Genomic DNA, 18326 nt, shown 5'->3' with positions numbered 1-18326 from the left:
AATAGATAAAACAGGTTGTAAGCAGCCAAATGCATGGTAAACAGCCAAAAACTGACCAAAAACGCCATGTGTGGCATCACCCTTAAGTCTAAAGCACAACTCCAGCTTTTGTATTGCATAAATGTTGTGTGTTAACCCTTGTGCAGCTGAAGCTGGACAAAAGTCCACATTGGGTTTCGGCTAAGAATTACAGTACAGTTCACATCCAAGTACATCTACCGTACCTCTCAGCTGCACAGGATACACTTATATGCATCTTTCAGAAAATCCAAAATAAATGTACCGAAGAAGCGCACAAGAACATCAGCAGCACAAGTTTCTTCATGCCATTACACAACCATCCTTTTACATTTTTTAATAATCCCTCACACACCATCAATTGTGGTGTAACAGCTCAAGCAGAAAATAACTGTAAATGAAAGCAAATCCCACACAAAACAGAAAGACAAAGCATGTTACCTAATGAAGGCAGCCATATTGTTAGAGAGAGGAATTGTACAGGCTCTCCGGAAACCTAAACGCTTACAGCTGGCAGGATGCAGCCTCACGTGTTAACCCTTAAGGCTATATAGAGCTCATAAGAGGGAAGTTAAATAATCACCCATTACACATGGCCTTATATATATATATATATACTAGAAAAGTAAATATATGACCAGTAAAGTACAGTTCATGTCAAGTTCTTCAGACATGCAAAGTTTTGTAGAAAAAGCATCATAGGAAATGGTTAAGTTGTACAGGCTTCTACGATTACATAGCGAAATGCTAAAGATAGCAGAGCTCAGCCTACTCTGCCTTGTATACCACACTCAATAAGCTATCAAAGAAAATGTACTACAGATGTATCCTTGGTTCACAAACAATATTACGTTATATGTAATAAGGAGTTGTCTGACGTTTATTTCTACACGTAACACATGTTTGAATAGGAACTGAGTGACGGAGGCTGGAGGAACTAAATCGTATACATCTCATATCAAATGCTTTATTTATATCCCTGCTGTTGTAATGGTATTCAAAACCCAACTCATCCAGATTAAGGCCGGTTGCCCATGCACAAGTTCGGTATGAGAAACTCGCGCCTTCTGCTGGTGGGATTTCCTTGACAGAATCAAATATAACTGAAGTGACATCTTCAGTCCAATGATTCAACGTTTGGTCAAGAAAATCACTCCAGAGCACGGAGCAAGTCTCTTATGGAGCAACTTGTTCATGGACAACCAACCTAAAGCCAGAAGCCCAAGTAAATCTTTTTAAAAGAGCCTGATTTAAGTGCAATACCATTTATTAGATCAGGGTGACGATCTGTCAGGCTACGTTCATACGCTGTGTTTACACTGGGGGAGATGTATCAGTCTAAGGGTGATGTCACATATGGCGTTTTTAGGCCGTTTTTAGTTGTGGGTGCATTGTCAGATGGTAAAAAACGCATGCGTTAAAAAACGTATCAGTTTTTGTCCGTTTTTATTTGCGCAGATTCAGAAAACTGGACTGAAACGCATGCGTTTTCAAAAACGGATGCGTTTTTTAAAGCATGCATTTTTTACTATCTGAAAACGCACTAACTAAAACGGCCCAAAAACAGCCTAAAAACGCCATGTGTGACATCACCCTAAGCCAGAAAACTAGAGTAATTTGCACCTGAAATTCTTTGAGCTACATTAAATGAAGGTTTTAGACCATTTTTAGGGTGCTGTCAGACGATAGTATTTTGATTCCGTTTTGAAACGGTATCAAAGCGCACGGGAGGGAGCCACAGCAAAAGCATGCGATTGACAACCAAAACACTGGGTGATGGTTGCCGATCGCATGCGTTAGCATACAAATGCACATGCAGTTGGCCGTGGCAATTGCAATTTTATTTTGCTATGTTATTTTTCGATTTGATAAAACAATCATTTTCAATTTTATTTCTCCATTTGTTTAAACAATCGTTTTTACTTAAAACTATCAAATATCCTTAATACCAAGAATAGCAATATTGCACATCTGTTACCTTCCCATCTCCAGGGATGATGCCCCACACAATTTGATCTCAATTCTGTTGATGCATACAAACGCACATGCAATCGGATTGGGGCCTGCCCCCGTGTGCCTTGATTCCATTTCAAAACAGGGCAGCATGGTGGATTAGTGGTTAGCACTACAGCCTTGCAGCCCTGGGGACCTGGGTTCAAGTTTCAGGGTCAACATATGTAAAGAGTTTGTAGTTCTCTCCATGTTTGTGTGGGTTTCCCCCCATACTCCAAAAACATACTAGTAGGTTGATTAGATTGTGAGCCCCATTGGGGACTGGGACTGATTTGGCAAGCTCTGTGCAGTGCTGCATAATTTGTGTGCTATATAAATAAACAAACTATTATTATTTATTATAATTAATATTAATTAAATCGGGATCAAAACACTAACATTTGACAGCACCCTTACCCACAAAATTTAATATTTTGTTTTGCAAATGATATTGGTCAAGTCTGTAAATGCAATTTAAACACCATATGTGAACGCATCCTTGAAGGAGGGATGCACAACCTTTGTTGGTTTGAGGGCTGCATTGTCATTTTGCTCAATTTTATGGGGCTGCACTATTAACCAGCACCCAAAATACACCAACAACCACAATACAACATAAAATACAGGACAGATTCCAGATTGCCTTGTGCATAGACTTACAAGAAGTTTGTAGCTTTAATAACCCTGTAAACTACAGCTTTACTTTTCCTTAACCTTTCAATACATTTACAGTAAAAATAAGAGTCAGTGAACTGAACACATGTTGCAAGGCACTTTTGCTGTAGAACCTTATTTTATAAAAGATGCAGTGTTACAAACATGGAAACTTGTGGTCATACACGTCAGTGCAGGGCGGAATCTATCTGCTGGAAATGTCAAGTAGTAGGTGGGAATGTAAAACCTCCAGTATTAACCCCTGTCTGCCAAAGCGACTTTTTACCTTCCTGAAATGACCCATTTTTTAAAATCTGTCATGTGTCACTAAAAGTGGTTATAACTTTGTAACACTTTAACATAGCCAGGTATTTTTGAGATTGTTTTCTCGTGACATATTTTACTTGAAATTTAAATTTTTTGCTATACGAATGTATTTTTTTTTAAATGTACACATTCTCAGTGGATAAAATACTGAAACGCTCCACAAAGTTTGATACCTAATTTCTCTTGAATATAACAATACCACATATGTGTTGGTAAACTGCTGTATGGGCACACGCCATAGCAATTCCATAGTCACTTTTTAAAAGCTATACAATCATTTTTTTGGGGGGGGGGCAATTTGGACATATTTGGACTTATTTTCAGCTAGATTAGATTCACATTAAAAATACTTTATTTTTGAGTGAGTCATTAGCTTATTGATGAGATTTTGTTAACTCTTGAATGTATGAAGGAAAAGAAAATAATCAAACCTTATTCTATGGATCATTACAATTATGGTGATAATTTCATTTTTTTTAGTATCGACATCTTTTCGGAGGCATAACTTTAGTATTCTTCGGTTAACAGAGCTACCTTAGGGCTTATACAGTGGTGGCCAGAAGTATTGGCACCACTGCAATTCTGTCAGATAATACTCAGTTTTTTACAAAAAATGATTGCAATCAGAAATTCTTTGGTATTATTATTTTTCATTTCATTTGTCTTCAATGGAAAACCACAAAAGGAATTGTCAAAAAGCCAAATTGGATATAATTCCACACTAAAGATAAAAAGTGGTTGGACAAAAGTATTGGCACGGTTTGAAAAAATCATGTGATGCTTCTCTAATTTGTGTAATTAACAGCACCTGTAACTTACCTGTAGCACCTAACAGGTGGTGGCAATAACTAAATCACACTTGCAGCCAGCGGAAATGGATTAAAGTGGACTAAACCTCTGTCCTGTGTCCTTGTGTGTACCACATTGAGCATGGAGAAAAGAAAGAAGACCAAAGAATTGTCTGAGGACTTGAGAATCAAAGGCTACAAGTCCATCTCCAAAGACCTGAATGTTCCTGTTACTACCGTGCGCAGTGTCATCAAGAAGTGTAAAGCCCATGGCACTGTGTAAGCTCCCCAGATGTGGACGGAAAAGAAAAATTGACGAGAGATTTCAACACAAGATTGTGCGAATGGTGGATAAAGAACCTTGACTAACATACAAACAATTTCAAGCTGCCCTGCAGTCCGAGGGTACAACAGTGTCATACCGTACTATCCGTCGGCGTCTGAATAAAAAGAGACTATATGGAAGGATACCCAGGAAGACCCCACTTCTTACACAGAAACATAAAAAAGCCAGGCTGGAGTTTGCCAAAACTTACCTGAGAAAGCCTAAAACGTTTTGGGAGAATGTTCTCTGGTCAGATGAGACAAAAGTTTTAAGGAAAAGGCATCAAGATAGAGTTTACAGGGAAAAAAAAGAGGCCTTCAAAGAAAAGAACACGGTAACTACAGTCAAACATGGCGGAGGTTCCCTGATGTTTTGGGGTTGCTTTGCTGCCTCTGGCACCGGACTGCTTGACCGTGTGCATGGCATTGTGAAGTCTGAAGACCACCAACATAATGTATGGCCTAGTCTGAGAAAGCTGGGTCTCCCTCAGAGGTCATGGGTCTCCCAGAAGGACAATGACTCAAAACTCACTTCAAAAAGCACTAGAAAATGGTTTAACCCCTAGGCGCACCTGGACGTTATAGTACGTCCCCGGGGCTAGATGCTTAGCGCACGGGGACGTTCTATAACGTCCTGCTTCTGGCACCGGCTCACGAACGGAGCCGGTACCAGAAGCAGCGGCTGTCAGCTGTCTAGTACAGCTGACAGCCTGCGCTAACACCCGCGATCGGAGCCGGCTCCGATCGCGGGTGTTAACCCCTTACACGCCGCGGTCAAACATGACCGCGGCGTGTAACGGTGTTAGCGCTGTGGATCGGATCCCCCGTGCCGCTTACCGGGGGATCCGATCCTCTTCCGGGCAGCTCCGAGGACTGGCATGTGCCCCGGAGCTGCCCGGTCTCCATGGCAGCCAGACCCCTTCCGGGTCTGGCTGTAAACTGTCTGAGCATGCGCAAGCTTGCTCAGACAGTTTACACTGCTCTACAATAAAATAGTATTGTAGAGCAGTGTATTGAACTTAAACCAGTGATCAGAGCATCACTGGTTTAAGTTCAAGTATGTATAAGTAAAAATATGCAAAAACAGTTAACACTACACATTATAATAAATAAAAAATTAATACATAAAAATATAAGCCCCTAAAATGTCACTTTCCCATAAATACACTTAATAAAGTATAAAAAACATAAAAACACAAAAAAACCCCGCATATTTGGTATTGCCGCGTCCGTAACAATCTGCATAATAAAACAGAATCGTTACTGGACCCGCACGGTAAACGCCGGAGGAAAAAAACGCAAAAAACATTCCGAAAAAAGATAATTTTTAATTAATACCCTATAAAAAATGCTCTAAAAAGTGATTTAAAAAATGTTATGCACTCCAAAATAAGCCCACTAAAAAGAACAACTGTTCTCGCAAAAAATAAGCCCCTAACAAGATTTATCTGCCAAAAAATAAAAAAGTTATGCATATAAAAAGATGGTGATGCTAAAATGAATAAGATTTTCTCCAAATTAGTTTTTATTCAGTACAATTGAATAAAATACACAAAACCCCCACATATTTGGTATCCCTGCGTCCGTAACAATCTGTATAATAAAACAGAATCGTTATTAGATCCGCAAAGTGAACCCCGTAAAAAACAACCTAAAAAAACTCTCTCTGCTAAAGATGATTTTTTATTAATGCCCTTTAAAAATGCTCTAAAAAAGTGATTTTAAAAAGTTACGCAATCTAAAATAAGACCACTAAAAAGAGCTATCATTCTTGCAAAAAATAAGCCCTTAAACAGATTTTTGAGGTGAAAAATAAAAAAGTTATGCATATGAAAGACGGTGATGCTAAAATTAACAACAATTTTGCCAAATTACTTTTTATACAGTAAAAATGGGAAAAAATAAAAAAATATATATAAATGAAGTATTTTCATAAACGTGGCGACCCAAAGAATAAAAATAATATACTATTTTCATGGTATGGTTAACGGCCAAAAAAAAAAAACACATAAAAATTTTCCTAAAAATTGATGATTTTCATTTCCTCCACCAACAAAGAGTTAATTAAATCTCACCAATTAGCTATAGATGCCCCAAAATTATGTATTAGAAAAGTGCATCTCATGTGGCAAAAGAAATAAGCCCCTATAGGTGCACAATAAAAAAAAGAAAAAAATTATAGCCTGTACAATGTGACATAGCAAATCTGATTTGAATGGCGCCTCCTTCCCTTCTATGCCCGGCCGTGCGCCCATACAGCAGGTTACCACCACATGTAGGGTATCGGTGTACTCGGGAGAAATTGCGTATCAAACTTTGTGGAGCCTTTTTTCATTTTATCCATTAGAAATGTAAAATTTTCCACCCAAAATGGGTGTATTGTGAAAAAATATTACAATTTGCAGACTCCACCTCCATTTTGTTTTAACCCCTATAAAACACGTAAAGGGTTAACAAACTTCTTAAAAGTGGTTTTTCATATGTTGAGGGGTGTAGTTTCCACAATGGGGTAATTTACGAGTCTTGCTATTATTTAGGCCTCTCAGTGTCAATTAGAAGTTGAGCAGGTCCATCTAAATACAGGTTTTGGTGATTTTACAAAAAATGTGAAAAATGGCACCCAAATTCTGAGCCTCATAACATTCTAGTAAAATATGTGGAATCTTAAAAAACCATGCCAACATAAAGCAGACATTTGGGAAATGTAAGTTATGAATTTATTTGGGTGCTATGACTTTCTGAATCAAAAGTAGAGAATTTAGAACGTTGAAAATAAAGAATTTTTCAAAATTTTTGCCAAATTTTGTTTTTTTTCATAACTAAACGCAAAAGATTTCATCCAAATTTTTAAACTAATTTGAAGTACAATGTGTCACGAGAAAACAATCTCAAAATCCCCTGGATATCTCACAGCGTTCCCACGCTATAACCACTTATAGTGACACAGGCCAGATTTGAAAAATGGGGCTGCGTCCTTTAGGCCAAAAGATGCTGTGTCCCGTAGGGGTTAAGAGAAAGCACTGAAGACTTGTAAAGTGGCCAGCAATGAGTCCAGACCTGAATCCCATAGAACACCTGTGGAGAGATCTCACAATGACAGCTTGTAGAAGGTACCTTCAAATCTCAGGGACCTGGAGTAGTTTGCCAAAGAAGAATGGTCTAAAATTCCAGCAGAGCACTGTAAGAAACTCATTGATGGTGACTGGATGCGGTTGTTCGCAGTTATTTTGTCTAAAGTTTTTGTGCTACCAAGTATTAGGCTTAGGGTGGCAATACTTTTGTCTGGCCCATTTTTGGGGTTTTGTGTAAAATGCTCAATGATTTGACTTTTTCTTCATTCTCTTTTTTTTTGTTTTTTTCATTGCAAGCAAAATAAATGAAGATATTAATACCAAAGAATTAGTGATTTTGTATTTTGCCTGATGAGTAGCATTCTTCAGTGTAGCATTTTGGCGCACATATCTTTTTTGATCACTTTTTAGTGAAGGGATTTGATGAAAAAGTTTTTGGTTTTAATTTTTACGCCGTTCACTGAGCAGGTCCAATAATGTTTCAGATTTATTGTACAGTGTCACGGGTGCTCCCATGCCGCCTCAGGGTCCGGTCCCCAGCTCCTCTCACCTTCCCCAGCGGAGTCCTCCGCAGCTTCCGCAGACCAGCGCCAATTATTATCGCGCTGGCCCTTTAAATCTTAGCGAGCCGGCGCGCGCGCCATAGGAGACTCGGAGGCGCGCGCCGGCTCGCTAAGATTTAAAGGGCCAGCGCGATAATAATTGGCGCTGGTCTGATTTAAATTCCAGCCCCTTCCTATTGTTCTTGCCGGATCTTCAAACTTCCCTGAAGAGAAAGCTCCTGTGATTCCTGCGTTCCTGTGGCCTTCGTTCCTGTGTGCCAGTCCGTTCCTGTGGTCCTGCGTTCCTGTGTTCCTGTCCGTTCCTGTGCCAGCTCCTGCAATTCCTGACGTGAGTCCTGTGTGCCTTCCTGTGCTATTCTCCTGCCGTACAGACTGTCTCCTTTGTTACTACCTTGGCAGCCACCTGTGGAACGACCCGGTGGTTACTCGCCGCAGCAAGTCCATCCTACTTTGCGGCGGGCTCTGGTGAACACCGGGTTCCACTTAGGCTCTGGTCCCAGGTTGGCTAGTACCACCTCCCACAGTGGTCCAGAGGGTCCACAGACTCCCAGTTGTGACATACAGAATGTTATGGATGTGGCTATATCAAATATGTAGGTTTTTGCGAGGACATTCCCTATTGCATTGGGGTTAGGTTTTTAATTTCCCTATTTCTGTATTTCCATTTACTTAGCCATAGTACACATTGTACTTCCTAGTGGAAGCATTTAATATTCCATATATATATGGGAAAAAAAATCCATATGTTGTGTAACTGACAAGAAAACCACAGTTCCACCATTTTCTTAAATCACTGAGATGAGCACATTTATATAATGAGCTTTAAATAAATGGAAACACTTTGTAAAAAAAAATGTCTTTGTATTACAATATTCTGACAACCTTTCCATATGTCAGTGTATGAGAAGTCTAATTTTTATGGGACAAGCTGTTGTTATCATTTACGCCATTTAGGGAAAAGTAGTTTTGAGCTCTTTTTACTCAAATGGCTAAAATGCTGCAAAATGGACAAAAAGGTAAAATTCAGCTGTCAGTGGGGAAGGATACAGCCTTCACAGGACATGTGTGGAAGGTAATACATGGCACCTTAAAAAAGATTAGGTGACATGGTTTTTCTGAGAGCTTCAGAGCATGAGTCTCTTGGATCCCTTCTCTGGCTTTCAGGGTGCAGTCACAAGTTGCAGTTAAAACTGCATCGCAATTAGTTTTGGGTTGGTTTTAGGTGGTATTACTTATTTTAACAAGTGAAAGACATCAAATCAACAGGTGAATGACATTTGTGGAACAACCTTCTCCTTAAAAATCAAATTCCATGTCTTTTACCTGTGAAATTGACAAAACTGCACCTAAAACCGCCTAAAAACTAATTGTGATGCAGTTTTAACTGCAACGTGTGACTGCACCCACAGGATCATTTTAACTCCCTACTTTACAATTTTACTCAATTTTATTGCTGTTTTAGCTCCTATAACTTAGTGATGGATAGTGTAAGAGTGTGGGCCGGGACCCTCTAAGCAGACACATTGGGGCAGATTTACTTACCCGGTCCATTCGCGATGCAGCGGTGCGTTCTCTGCGGTGGATTGGGGTCCGGCCGGGATTCATTAAGGCAGTTCCTCCGATGTCCACCAGGTGGCGCTGCTGCACTGAAGAGCATCAGAACATACTCAAGTTCACCGGCATATTCCTAGTGAAGGTAAGTGCAAGCTCCGCGACATTTTTTTTTTTTTTTTTTAAATGCGGCGGTTTTTCCGAATCCGTCGGGTTTTCGTTCAGCCACGCCCCCGATTTCCATCGCGTGCATGCCAGCGCCGATGTGCCACAATCCATGGCAATTCAGTGGAAATTGGCGCAAATCGGAAATATTCGGGTAACACGTCGGGAAACTGCAAATCGGGCCCTTAGTAAATGACCCCCTAGTGCTATGAGATAAAATGCAGACAATGTGCTTACATTATCAGGATACAGGGTTCATCTACACTTTCATTTAGCATCTGAATATTCACTAGTATCTGATACATAGAAAAAGAGAGATGAGACAGATTAGAGATGAGATTCATGAGTTGAATATAAAACACAATAACACAGCACACAGTCTGCTATAGCTCAGCTATACCTGCTTCCCCTTCTATAAAGATCTTATCTGTAGCTTATAGGGAAGGTCTCTGCACACTGCTGCTTACCGGGGCTGTTCTCATAATGAGGTGGGAGGGGCTGGATGCAGACAGTCCACTGCATCATGCAGATAGGAGAAGCTATTCATGAGAAGAATCTGCCTTGTCCGACCATAGTCAGAAGATTTACAGTGGGATCCAAGGACAGACAAAATTGTATACATCAGGACTGATAGAGACAGGTTGAAATTATATCTAGAAAATGCTGTATTTTTGTTAATAACAATGCATTAGAGAATGTGTTATTTTGTTATTCTGAGTATATTTAAGAATCTTTTCTTTGTGGGAATACCCCTTTAAGTATGTTCGCTCTAGTAGGGGTATAGTTCCAGGTTTGACAACTTCTTAAAATGAGGCAAGGGGGATTGATACACAAGGGGACTTGGCCTCTTACCCTCCATAGCCTTATATATGAACCATACTTACAGACAACATCTGCCCTGAACTGTGTACACGTCTGCCACCTGCTGGTCATTTATCCTTATAATCCGGGGCGCCTTAAATATGAACCTAGACGTTTGAGCAGGTGCGCCTTATAATCCAGAGTTCGAAAAATTCTTATAGTCTTATAAATCCTTATAGACTGAAAAATACGGTACATAGATTGCCTCAGAAGCCATCTTCAGTTCATAGTCATACACTTTGCACTCTGAATACCAAATCTCCTTAGCAACATTTGGAGCTTTGCTAAAGTTAAACTTTAGTGTATGTCTTTAGTAAAACTGTGCAGAATGCATAAATAATGTAGGATAGACAAAATTTCAATAGAAGACCACATACGCGATAGTTAAACATTACATGAAACAACAATTCTGCTAAAAGTAAATAATTATAAAAACACAAGAACATTAATAATGGATAATGTACATATCACTTTGTAAACATGGCACATGTCACACTGTGCACCAAATAGGAATGCCGCTTGAGAAATAAAAAATTAATATCTGCAATGTCAACAGAATATTATGTACACATTTGGTTTCATATCTCAAAGGTCACTTTCTGCATCCTGACAACCGCAGCTAGCCACTTACCTCTTTTAAATTGTGGTGGAAAGGACTAGTCTTCTGAATTACAGCTACACAGCATACCTACATAAAAACATTACATAAGAGGAAGAAAAAAAAAATAGAAATCCAGCACAAGATCAGCACATGAGGGGTTAGGAAGATTAAGACAGGGTATAAAACCAAATCTGTTTATTTACCTTATAGAATGTATATTCAAAAAATTGACTATAATAGAGGGACCACTTAATTAATTAATTAAATGGAGTTCATGCACATTTATACTCTATAGCTTGTTTTTTCATTGTACACTAAGAATTTTAATCTCCTTAAGCTTGAAGTATTGAGAAGGAAAGGTGGGGAATTATTTCTAACACATTCCACAAATTCCTGGAAGCAAATGGTTTTAAAGGGCTATGTATATTGGGAACCACCATTTCTCTCTGTGAGTTACTGAGGGGAGAGGAAGGGGGGTGAAAGATTCCAGTAACAATGCATAAGAACAATACTGCTCTACACAGGCAGTGTCACCCATATATTTCATAATAACAGATGACATTAACCATTATGGACATCCAGATCAATAAAGTGCTAAAATCATTTTTCTAAATATTTTAATGATAAACTATCAAATGTTTGTGTTCTGCAAGTCTACTTCAACCCGCGACGAGTATGGGGTGCCCCCCACGTTCATAGATCTATAACTTTTTTATTTTTCTATGTAAAGAGCTGTGTAAGAGCTTGTTTTCTGTGTAAAAAATTGCACTTAATAGTGACAGTATTTAACCCCTTAACGCTCTGCGCCGTAGCTCTACGGCGCAGAGGTGTAAGGGATGTATGAAGAGGGCTCACAGGCTGAGAGTCCTCTTCATACAAAGGTGGGGGTTTTTCCATTTTGCACAAAACCCCCACCGCTAATAACCGCGGTCGGTGCTTGCACCGATCGCGGCTATTAACCCTCTCAACGCCGCCGGCGCCGCCCTCTTTTTTCCGATCGCCGCGCCCCCGAACGTCATCGGGGGGTGGCGATCGGTTACCATGGTAGCCTCGGGTCTTCTTTTGACACGAGGCTACATGGCTTATGCAGGTTCGTTACAATGAGCCAGTGGCTCATTGTAATGTATGACCTGCAAAAATGCCATATATTGCAATACTGTAGTATTGCAGTATATGGTAGGAGCGATCTGACCATCTAGGGTTAATGTACCCTAGATGGTCTAAGAAATAGTGAAAAAAAAAGAAAAAAAAAGTTTAAAAAAGAAAAAAAATTAATAAAATATTAAAAGTTCAAATCACCCCCCTTTCCCTAGAACGGATATAAAACATAATAAACAGTAAAAATCACAAACATATTAGGTATCACCGCGTCCCAAAATGCCCGATCTATCAAAATATAAAAACGGTTATGGGCGGCGGTGACCTCCGAGGCGGGAAATGGCGCCCAAATGTCCGAAATGCGACTTTTACACCTTTTTACATAACATAAAAAATGAAATAAAAAATGATCAAAATGTCGCACAGACCTCAAAATGGTAGCAATGAAAACGTCGCCTCATTTCGCAAAAAATGACCCCTCACACATCTCCGTGCGCCAAAGTATGAAAAAGTTATTAGCGTCAGAAGATGGCAAAAAAAATTTTTTCTTTTTTGTGTACATTCGTTTAATTTTTGAAAATGTATTAAAACACAATAAAACCAATATAAATTTGGTATCACCGCGATCGCACCGAACCAAAGAATAAAGTAGGCGTGTTATTTGGAGCGAAGAGTGAAAGTCGTAAAAACTGAGCCCACAAGAACGTAACATTATGGGAAAGTAAAATTTGTTACGCACAAAATAAGCCCTCACACAGGTCTGTACACGTAAAAATGAAAAAGTTATGGATTTTTGAAGTTGGAGAGCGAGAAATGAGCCAAAAAACCCTGCGTCCTTAAGGGGTTAATATTTACTGGGAAGCGGGAAAAAATTCCAAATGCAGTGAAAATTGTGGAAAAAAAACGCATTTGTGCGGTATCCTGGGTTCAAATCCCACCCAGGTCAATATCTGCAAAGAGTTTGTATGTTCTCTCTATGTTACTGGCAGGTTGTTTAGATTGTGAGTCACATGGGGACAGGGACCCATGACATGCTTTGTGCAGCGCTGTGTAATCTGTGTGAGCTATATAAATAAAGAATTATTATTATTCTTGTGGGCTTAGATTTTACGTCTTTCACTTTGAGCCCTAAATGACATGTCTACTATATTCTTTGTGTCAGTACGAGCACGGGGACACCAAATTTGTAAAGGTTTTATAATGTTTTCATACATTAACAAAAATGAAAATCTCCTGTAAAAAATTTTCGAATTTCTGGCCCTAGTAACTTTTTCATACTTTGGTGTACGAAACTGTGGCTGGTGTTATTTTTTGCCACTTTTGATGACGTTTTCAATGCTACAATTTGTAGCACTGTACAGCCTTTTGATCACTTTTTATAGAATTTTTTATCATTTTCAAAATGGCAAAAAAGTTATATTTTCTACTTCGGGCGCTATTATCAATTACGAGGTGAAACGAAAGGAAATAGCCGTTATTATATTATGATAAAGCAGCTTTGCTGGAGGCATTTACAGGGTTAACACCCGCGATCTGGTGCAATATGCAGCAAACTGCCACCTTGTACGGAGAGGGCTCAACCCGTGAGCCCTCTCCATACACCCACATCCAGCATGTGACGTAATAGTACATGTCGGTAAGGGGTTAATGATCAGAGGGGGTCTTCAATTCATTGTGGATCTTAGCTACACTGAAATATTTACACAGAAAATATGCACTAAGTAAGATGTGAGTGTATGTACCATGCACATTTTGCTATGTAGAAAATTTTTGCAGTGTTTCTACACATGAAGATTGAATTTACCACAAGTTGTCAGTGTTGGGTTATATCAGGGGTTCTCACACAGGGGTTGCCTAAAGCCATCAGAGCCTCGATTTTATCGCGTTTTGGGTGTAAATACAACATTCTTGTACATGGTTTGGGGTCACCGCAACATGGGGAACTGTATTGCGGGGTCACAGCATTAGAAAGGTTGAGAAGCACTGGGTTATATGCACACTTAGGCTGCGTTCACACGTTGCAATACAATAGCTAAGGAGAGGGCATTTGCCTAATTACATTACTGTTAACATTTATGTTAACAATTTGTTAACAGTGTCTTAACTCATCCAACTGATGTCAGTGGGCACGGGTTCCAAGTTGCAAGAAGCAACACGATGCATAGAGGAGAAGAACTGTCACTCATGTGATGGCCGAGTCTGTAGGAGTTAAAGGGGTATTCTCATCTGGGCATTCACATTCAATTTAACTAATCTGACATTTATTTACATTTTATACAATTAGATGTTATTAAAAAAAATGTACCTTTATGAAGATAATTTCTCAAAAATGTAGTAATACTGTCCCTTAGAAACAAGTCTATGTCCTTGGATATGTCCACCTCTTACAGATGCCCCAGTTAGGCCTCATACATATGAAAGTGTGAAGCCTGTGCATACGTGTGGTGGCACGATCCCACGGGTTGCACACAGTTCAGTGGACGGCAGTCCCTGTATATATAGAAATATAATGCAAGGCCGTTTGTGTGTAACAGGCCTAATAGGTGACAACCAGAAGTAAAATAAAAAATTTAAAAACGTGGAAATGTCTTCCCCCGGGTTGCTTTATGACCCCATGGGGGACATATAAAGTTAAAAGAGAAACACATCACATATTAATATTTAATAAAAATAAAACAGGTTCCCTAACTTTTTAATTTTTAACTATCCCTGTGTCAAACCAATAAGTATAAAACTTTATTAAAAATGCTCAGGTTAGTAATGCCTTTTAACCCCTTACCGACATGTGACATAATAGTAGGTCACATGTTTGTTGCGGGTGTATACACGGTAGGCATTTGCTGCATATCACCAACCGCAGGTGTTAACCCCTAGATCGTTCCTGCCGGCATACTGGCTTAGATCTTCTCTCCCTGTGACATCTGTTGCCATGACAGCCTTGGGTCATACAAATACCCAAGGCTTTCTCGTTTTAGCCCATGTATTACAATATACAAACATTGTAATAGATGATATGCAAAATCCCCATATGCTGCCATACTGTAGTGTGGCACTACTGTATATGGTAGGCTCAATCAGACAACCTAGGGTTAAAGTACCCTTGGGGGTCTTAAAAATGGTAAAAAAATTAATAAAAATTCTAATCATCCCCCCAGCACTCTTAGCTGTTTCCCCATGTATTTCTATGGGCTGATATACAGCTGTGGTTTTTGTGTATAAGTGTACGACCCAACTAAAAAACTCAGAGCATGTCCTATTGCTGCCCACGCATGTAGCTTTGGCAGTCATTTTCTGCTGTCAATGGCATGAGTGGACCTCACACATCAATGACACACGGCTTCAAACAATAACTTTGTTTATTTGGTTTGTGGGCAAGCGGCTTATCAATGAACTCTCCATTCAGTCTCGTGAAATCCCACTAGCACAGAAAGGGCCACATTTATCGGGGTTTGTACGCCTGAGGGCACATGCACGCGTTCCGCTAGCTTCGCCTTCAAACCGTGAAGCTAGAGCACAGGGGGTGGGGCTCTGGGCAATCGCACATGCGTTTCCAGAGAAACGCATGCAATCGGTTTATCAATCGCATGCGTTTCCTGGGAAACACATAGCGATCGGCCCGAGCCCCGCCCCCTGTGTGCTAGCGTCATGGTATGAACGCAAAGCTAGCGGAACGCGTGAACGAGCCCTGAAAGAAGGGCCTACAAGCCCTGAAATAGGCACAAATGGACCCATTCAGGCGTAGGCCAGGGTGCAATTCTACACCAGGTCAGTCCTGGTAGAAGTGCATTGGCATCGCAGCGCATCAACACTTCACTTATGAATATGTTGTCTAAGAAAATATGTTGCAGGCTTCATCAATGTGTCTGCATACTTACACAGTAATTACAGTAATCCCGAGGGGCTGCCTGTTGCGACCAATCATATGGTTGATACTCTTTTCTATCTAAAAGCAGAAATCTGACTGCTTAATGAGGCTGCTCTCCACTTGTGCATAATACAGAGAACTGGAAATACATTTTTAGAACACAGCCATGTTTTAGTTAGCACGTTGGTGTAAAAAGCGAGAACCATGCTATTACCTCGAGGCAGCTGCAACCAGTTATGCAAAACCCGTGATACATCAGCGTGCGACGTCACACACTCCCGCCAAGAATCAAAGAGCGCCACCTAGTGCATGGAAGATTCATTACATCAGGTAATGTATTCCCAGTTGTGGTTGATAAATACTCTTAATAACTATTGTAAGAGAGCCAGACAACACATATTTACTATGTCATAATGAAGCTTAACTGTGGTGTTCAATTTGGGTAAGCAATATGTTAGATGATTAAAGGATATTCCTTTTTCCATATGTCCTATTAGATATCATTGCCACATTATTTATATTTTTTGGGGATAGTTTCCCTATGGTTTTATGTAATAAGAAATTAATTTTGTACTTTTGTAATGTTACAACTTTATGACAAGTAACCACATAGGTTTAGGATTATAGGATCAAATATTGCATTACTACTAGTTTAGTTTTTACAAATTAGCAATGGAGCTCACAATCTACTAAACCTACCAGTATGTTTTGGAGTGTGGGAGGAAACCGGAGGAAACCCATGCAAACAAGGAGAGAACATACAAGCTCTTTACAGTGATAGTAGGTGGCACTGTTAATGACTGCACGACCAAAAAAAATAAATAGGTGGGACACTATATAAATACAAAAGAACGCTTTACCCCCTGTTAGAGATATTTTTAGGTGAGGGTCTCCAAACCCCTCTGCAAGAGTTGTAGAGTGAATTCCAAATGATCAGTTGATCCAGTACTGGGATGAGACACAGACTCTAGTATCCTGTAAAACAACTCATACTTTATTAGTTACATCACACTCCTTAGTATCTGTACAAACTGGACGAGGGCGATACATTCTTATCTCAGTATTACAGAGAGGATGTTCTGGCATGTACTTTATCAGGGACCTTGTAGTGCTCATCTTCTGCTGACTTTCAGGGAACAGCTACTTCTAGATACACAAAATGGCTGACAGGAGGACAAGATGGATGCTGAGCACCAGCTCATCTGTCACACCCCGATGCCCGATTCAATTTTTTGTTTTGTGGGGGGTTTTTTTCTCCCCTATTTTCAAGAGCCATAACGTTATATTATTTGTGTACTGCTGGTTTTCTGACTAACAATTTTTACTTGCTAGTGAAAGTATTTAACATTCCTGGCCATGTACTGGAAACCTGGGAAAATCCAAATGCAGTAAAATTGTTGAAAAACACATTTGCATCTTATGGGCTCTGTTTTAACAGATTTCACTGTATGGTTCAAATATACATCACCTTTATTCTTTAGATCAGTACAATCAAGGTGATACTAAATTCATATATGTAGTATCTCTACCTTTTTAGGGACTGTACTACCCTTGGATCACTTTTTGTTCAAATTTGTAGGTGTGGCTAAATGATGAAAAAGTGGTAATCCATTTGGACATTATTTTCCAGTAGCAGGGATTCATTATTTTTTATATTTTGATAGATCAAGGATTTTGTGGATACCTCTCATGCTTATTTGTTCTAGGTTATTTGAATCTTTAATTTTTTTTAACCCATGAGGTGTGCCATACTATTGCCCCTCAGCACCTGGTTGGTAGAATGTCTGGGGTGCCCTCCTCTCCCCCGCATTGTCCCATACATCACAGCTGCAGAACAGCCAAAGCTTCAGGCTGTTCAGCCCCTCCTACCTCCTTACATAATGTCTGAAGGAGTGATGTAAGGAGGTAGGTACTCCCCTCAGCTGGCCCCCACCCCCTCCTCCATGTCACAGTTGAGGCCCAGTAAAAGAGGAAGTGAGACTGCTGCGGGGGAAAGACTGGAGGTAAGTAAGAGTTTAATACCCAGGAAAAGGGGACAGGGGGGCTGGAGGAAAGGGGGCTACAATATGAGGCAGGCAAGAGGACAGGAGGCTGGAGGCCACAGATAAGAGGAAGCCACACTGCACTGGAGGACAGGAGGAAGCTGGAGTAGAGGGGGCCACAGGTAGGAGGCAACAAGAGGAGGCTGGGGAACTAGGGGCCACAGGTAGATGAGGCTGGATTACAGGAGGCTGGAGCCACAGGTAAAGGAAGCTGGAGGACAGGTCGATATAATACTATGGTTTCGGGTGGGGGGTAAAAGGGAGGGACTTTCTGTCCCTCAATAGTTGAGAGGTATGATCTCCATACAGTATGGGTGTTTTCTGCAGTGGCACAGAGTGTAAACAGTTTAAAGGTCGCAATCATTGAAGGAAGTAAATTAAAACACCTCCATGAAATCATATGCTT

The 18326-nt window shown here is 40.1% G+C and overlaps 1 protein-coding gene across 3 annotated transcripts in view; it reads right to left on the bottom strand.

Moving 5' to 3' along the window:
- Positions 1 to 16160, bottom strand: part of ABCG2 (ATP binding cassette subfamily G member 2 (JR blood group)) — a 118504-nt gene extending 102344 nt beyond the window's left edge. The window contains exons 1-2 of one of the 3 annotated variants that reach the window (XM_072116853.1): positions 16093 to 16160; positions 10946 to 11002 (exon numbers count right to left, since the gene is read on the bottom strand). The gene's annotated coding sequence lies outside the window, so the exon portion shown is untranslated. Of the gene's footprint in view, positions 1 to 459; positions 531 to 10945; positions 11003 to 14118; positions 14139 to 16092 lie in introns of those variants that run through there. The other 2 variants (XM_072116862.1, XM_072116869.1) reach the window with 2 other exon arrangements.
- Positions 16161 to 18326: the final 2166 nt, after the last annotated feature.

This window comes from Engystomops pustulosus, chromosome 1 (genome assembly GCF_040894005.1).
Source record: "Engystomops pustulosus chromosome 1, aEngPut4.maternal, whole genome shotgun sequence".
NCBI lineage: Eukaryota > Metazoa > Chordata > Amphibia > Anura > Leptodactylidae > Engystomops > Engystomops pustulosus.
Note: the sequence above shows the minus strand (reverse complement) of the source record. Positions and strands in the feature narration are given on the sequence as shown.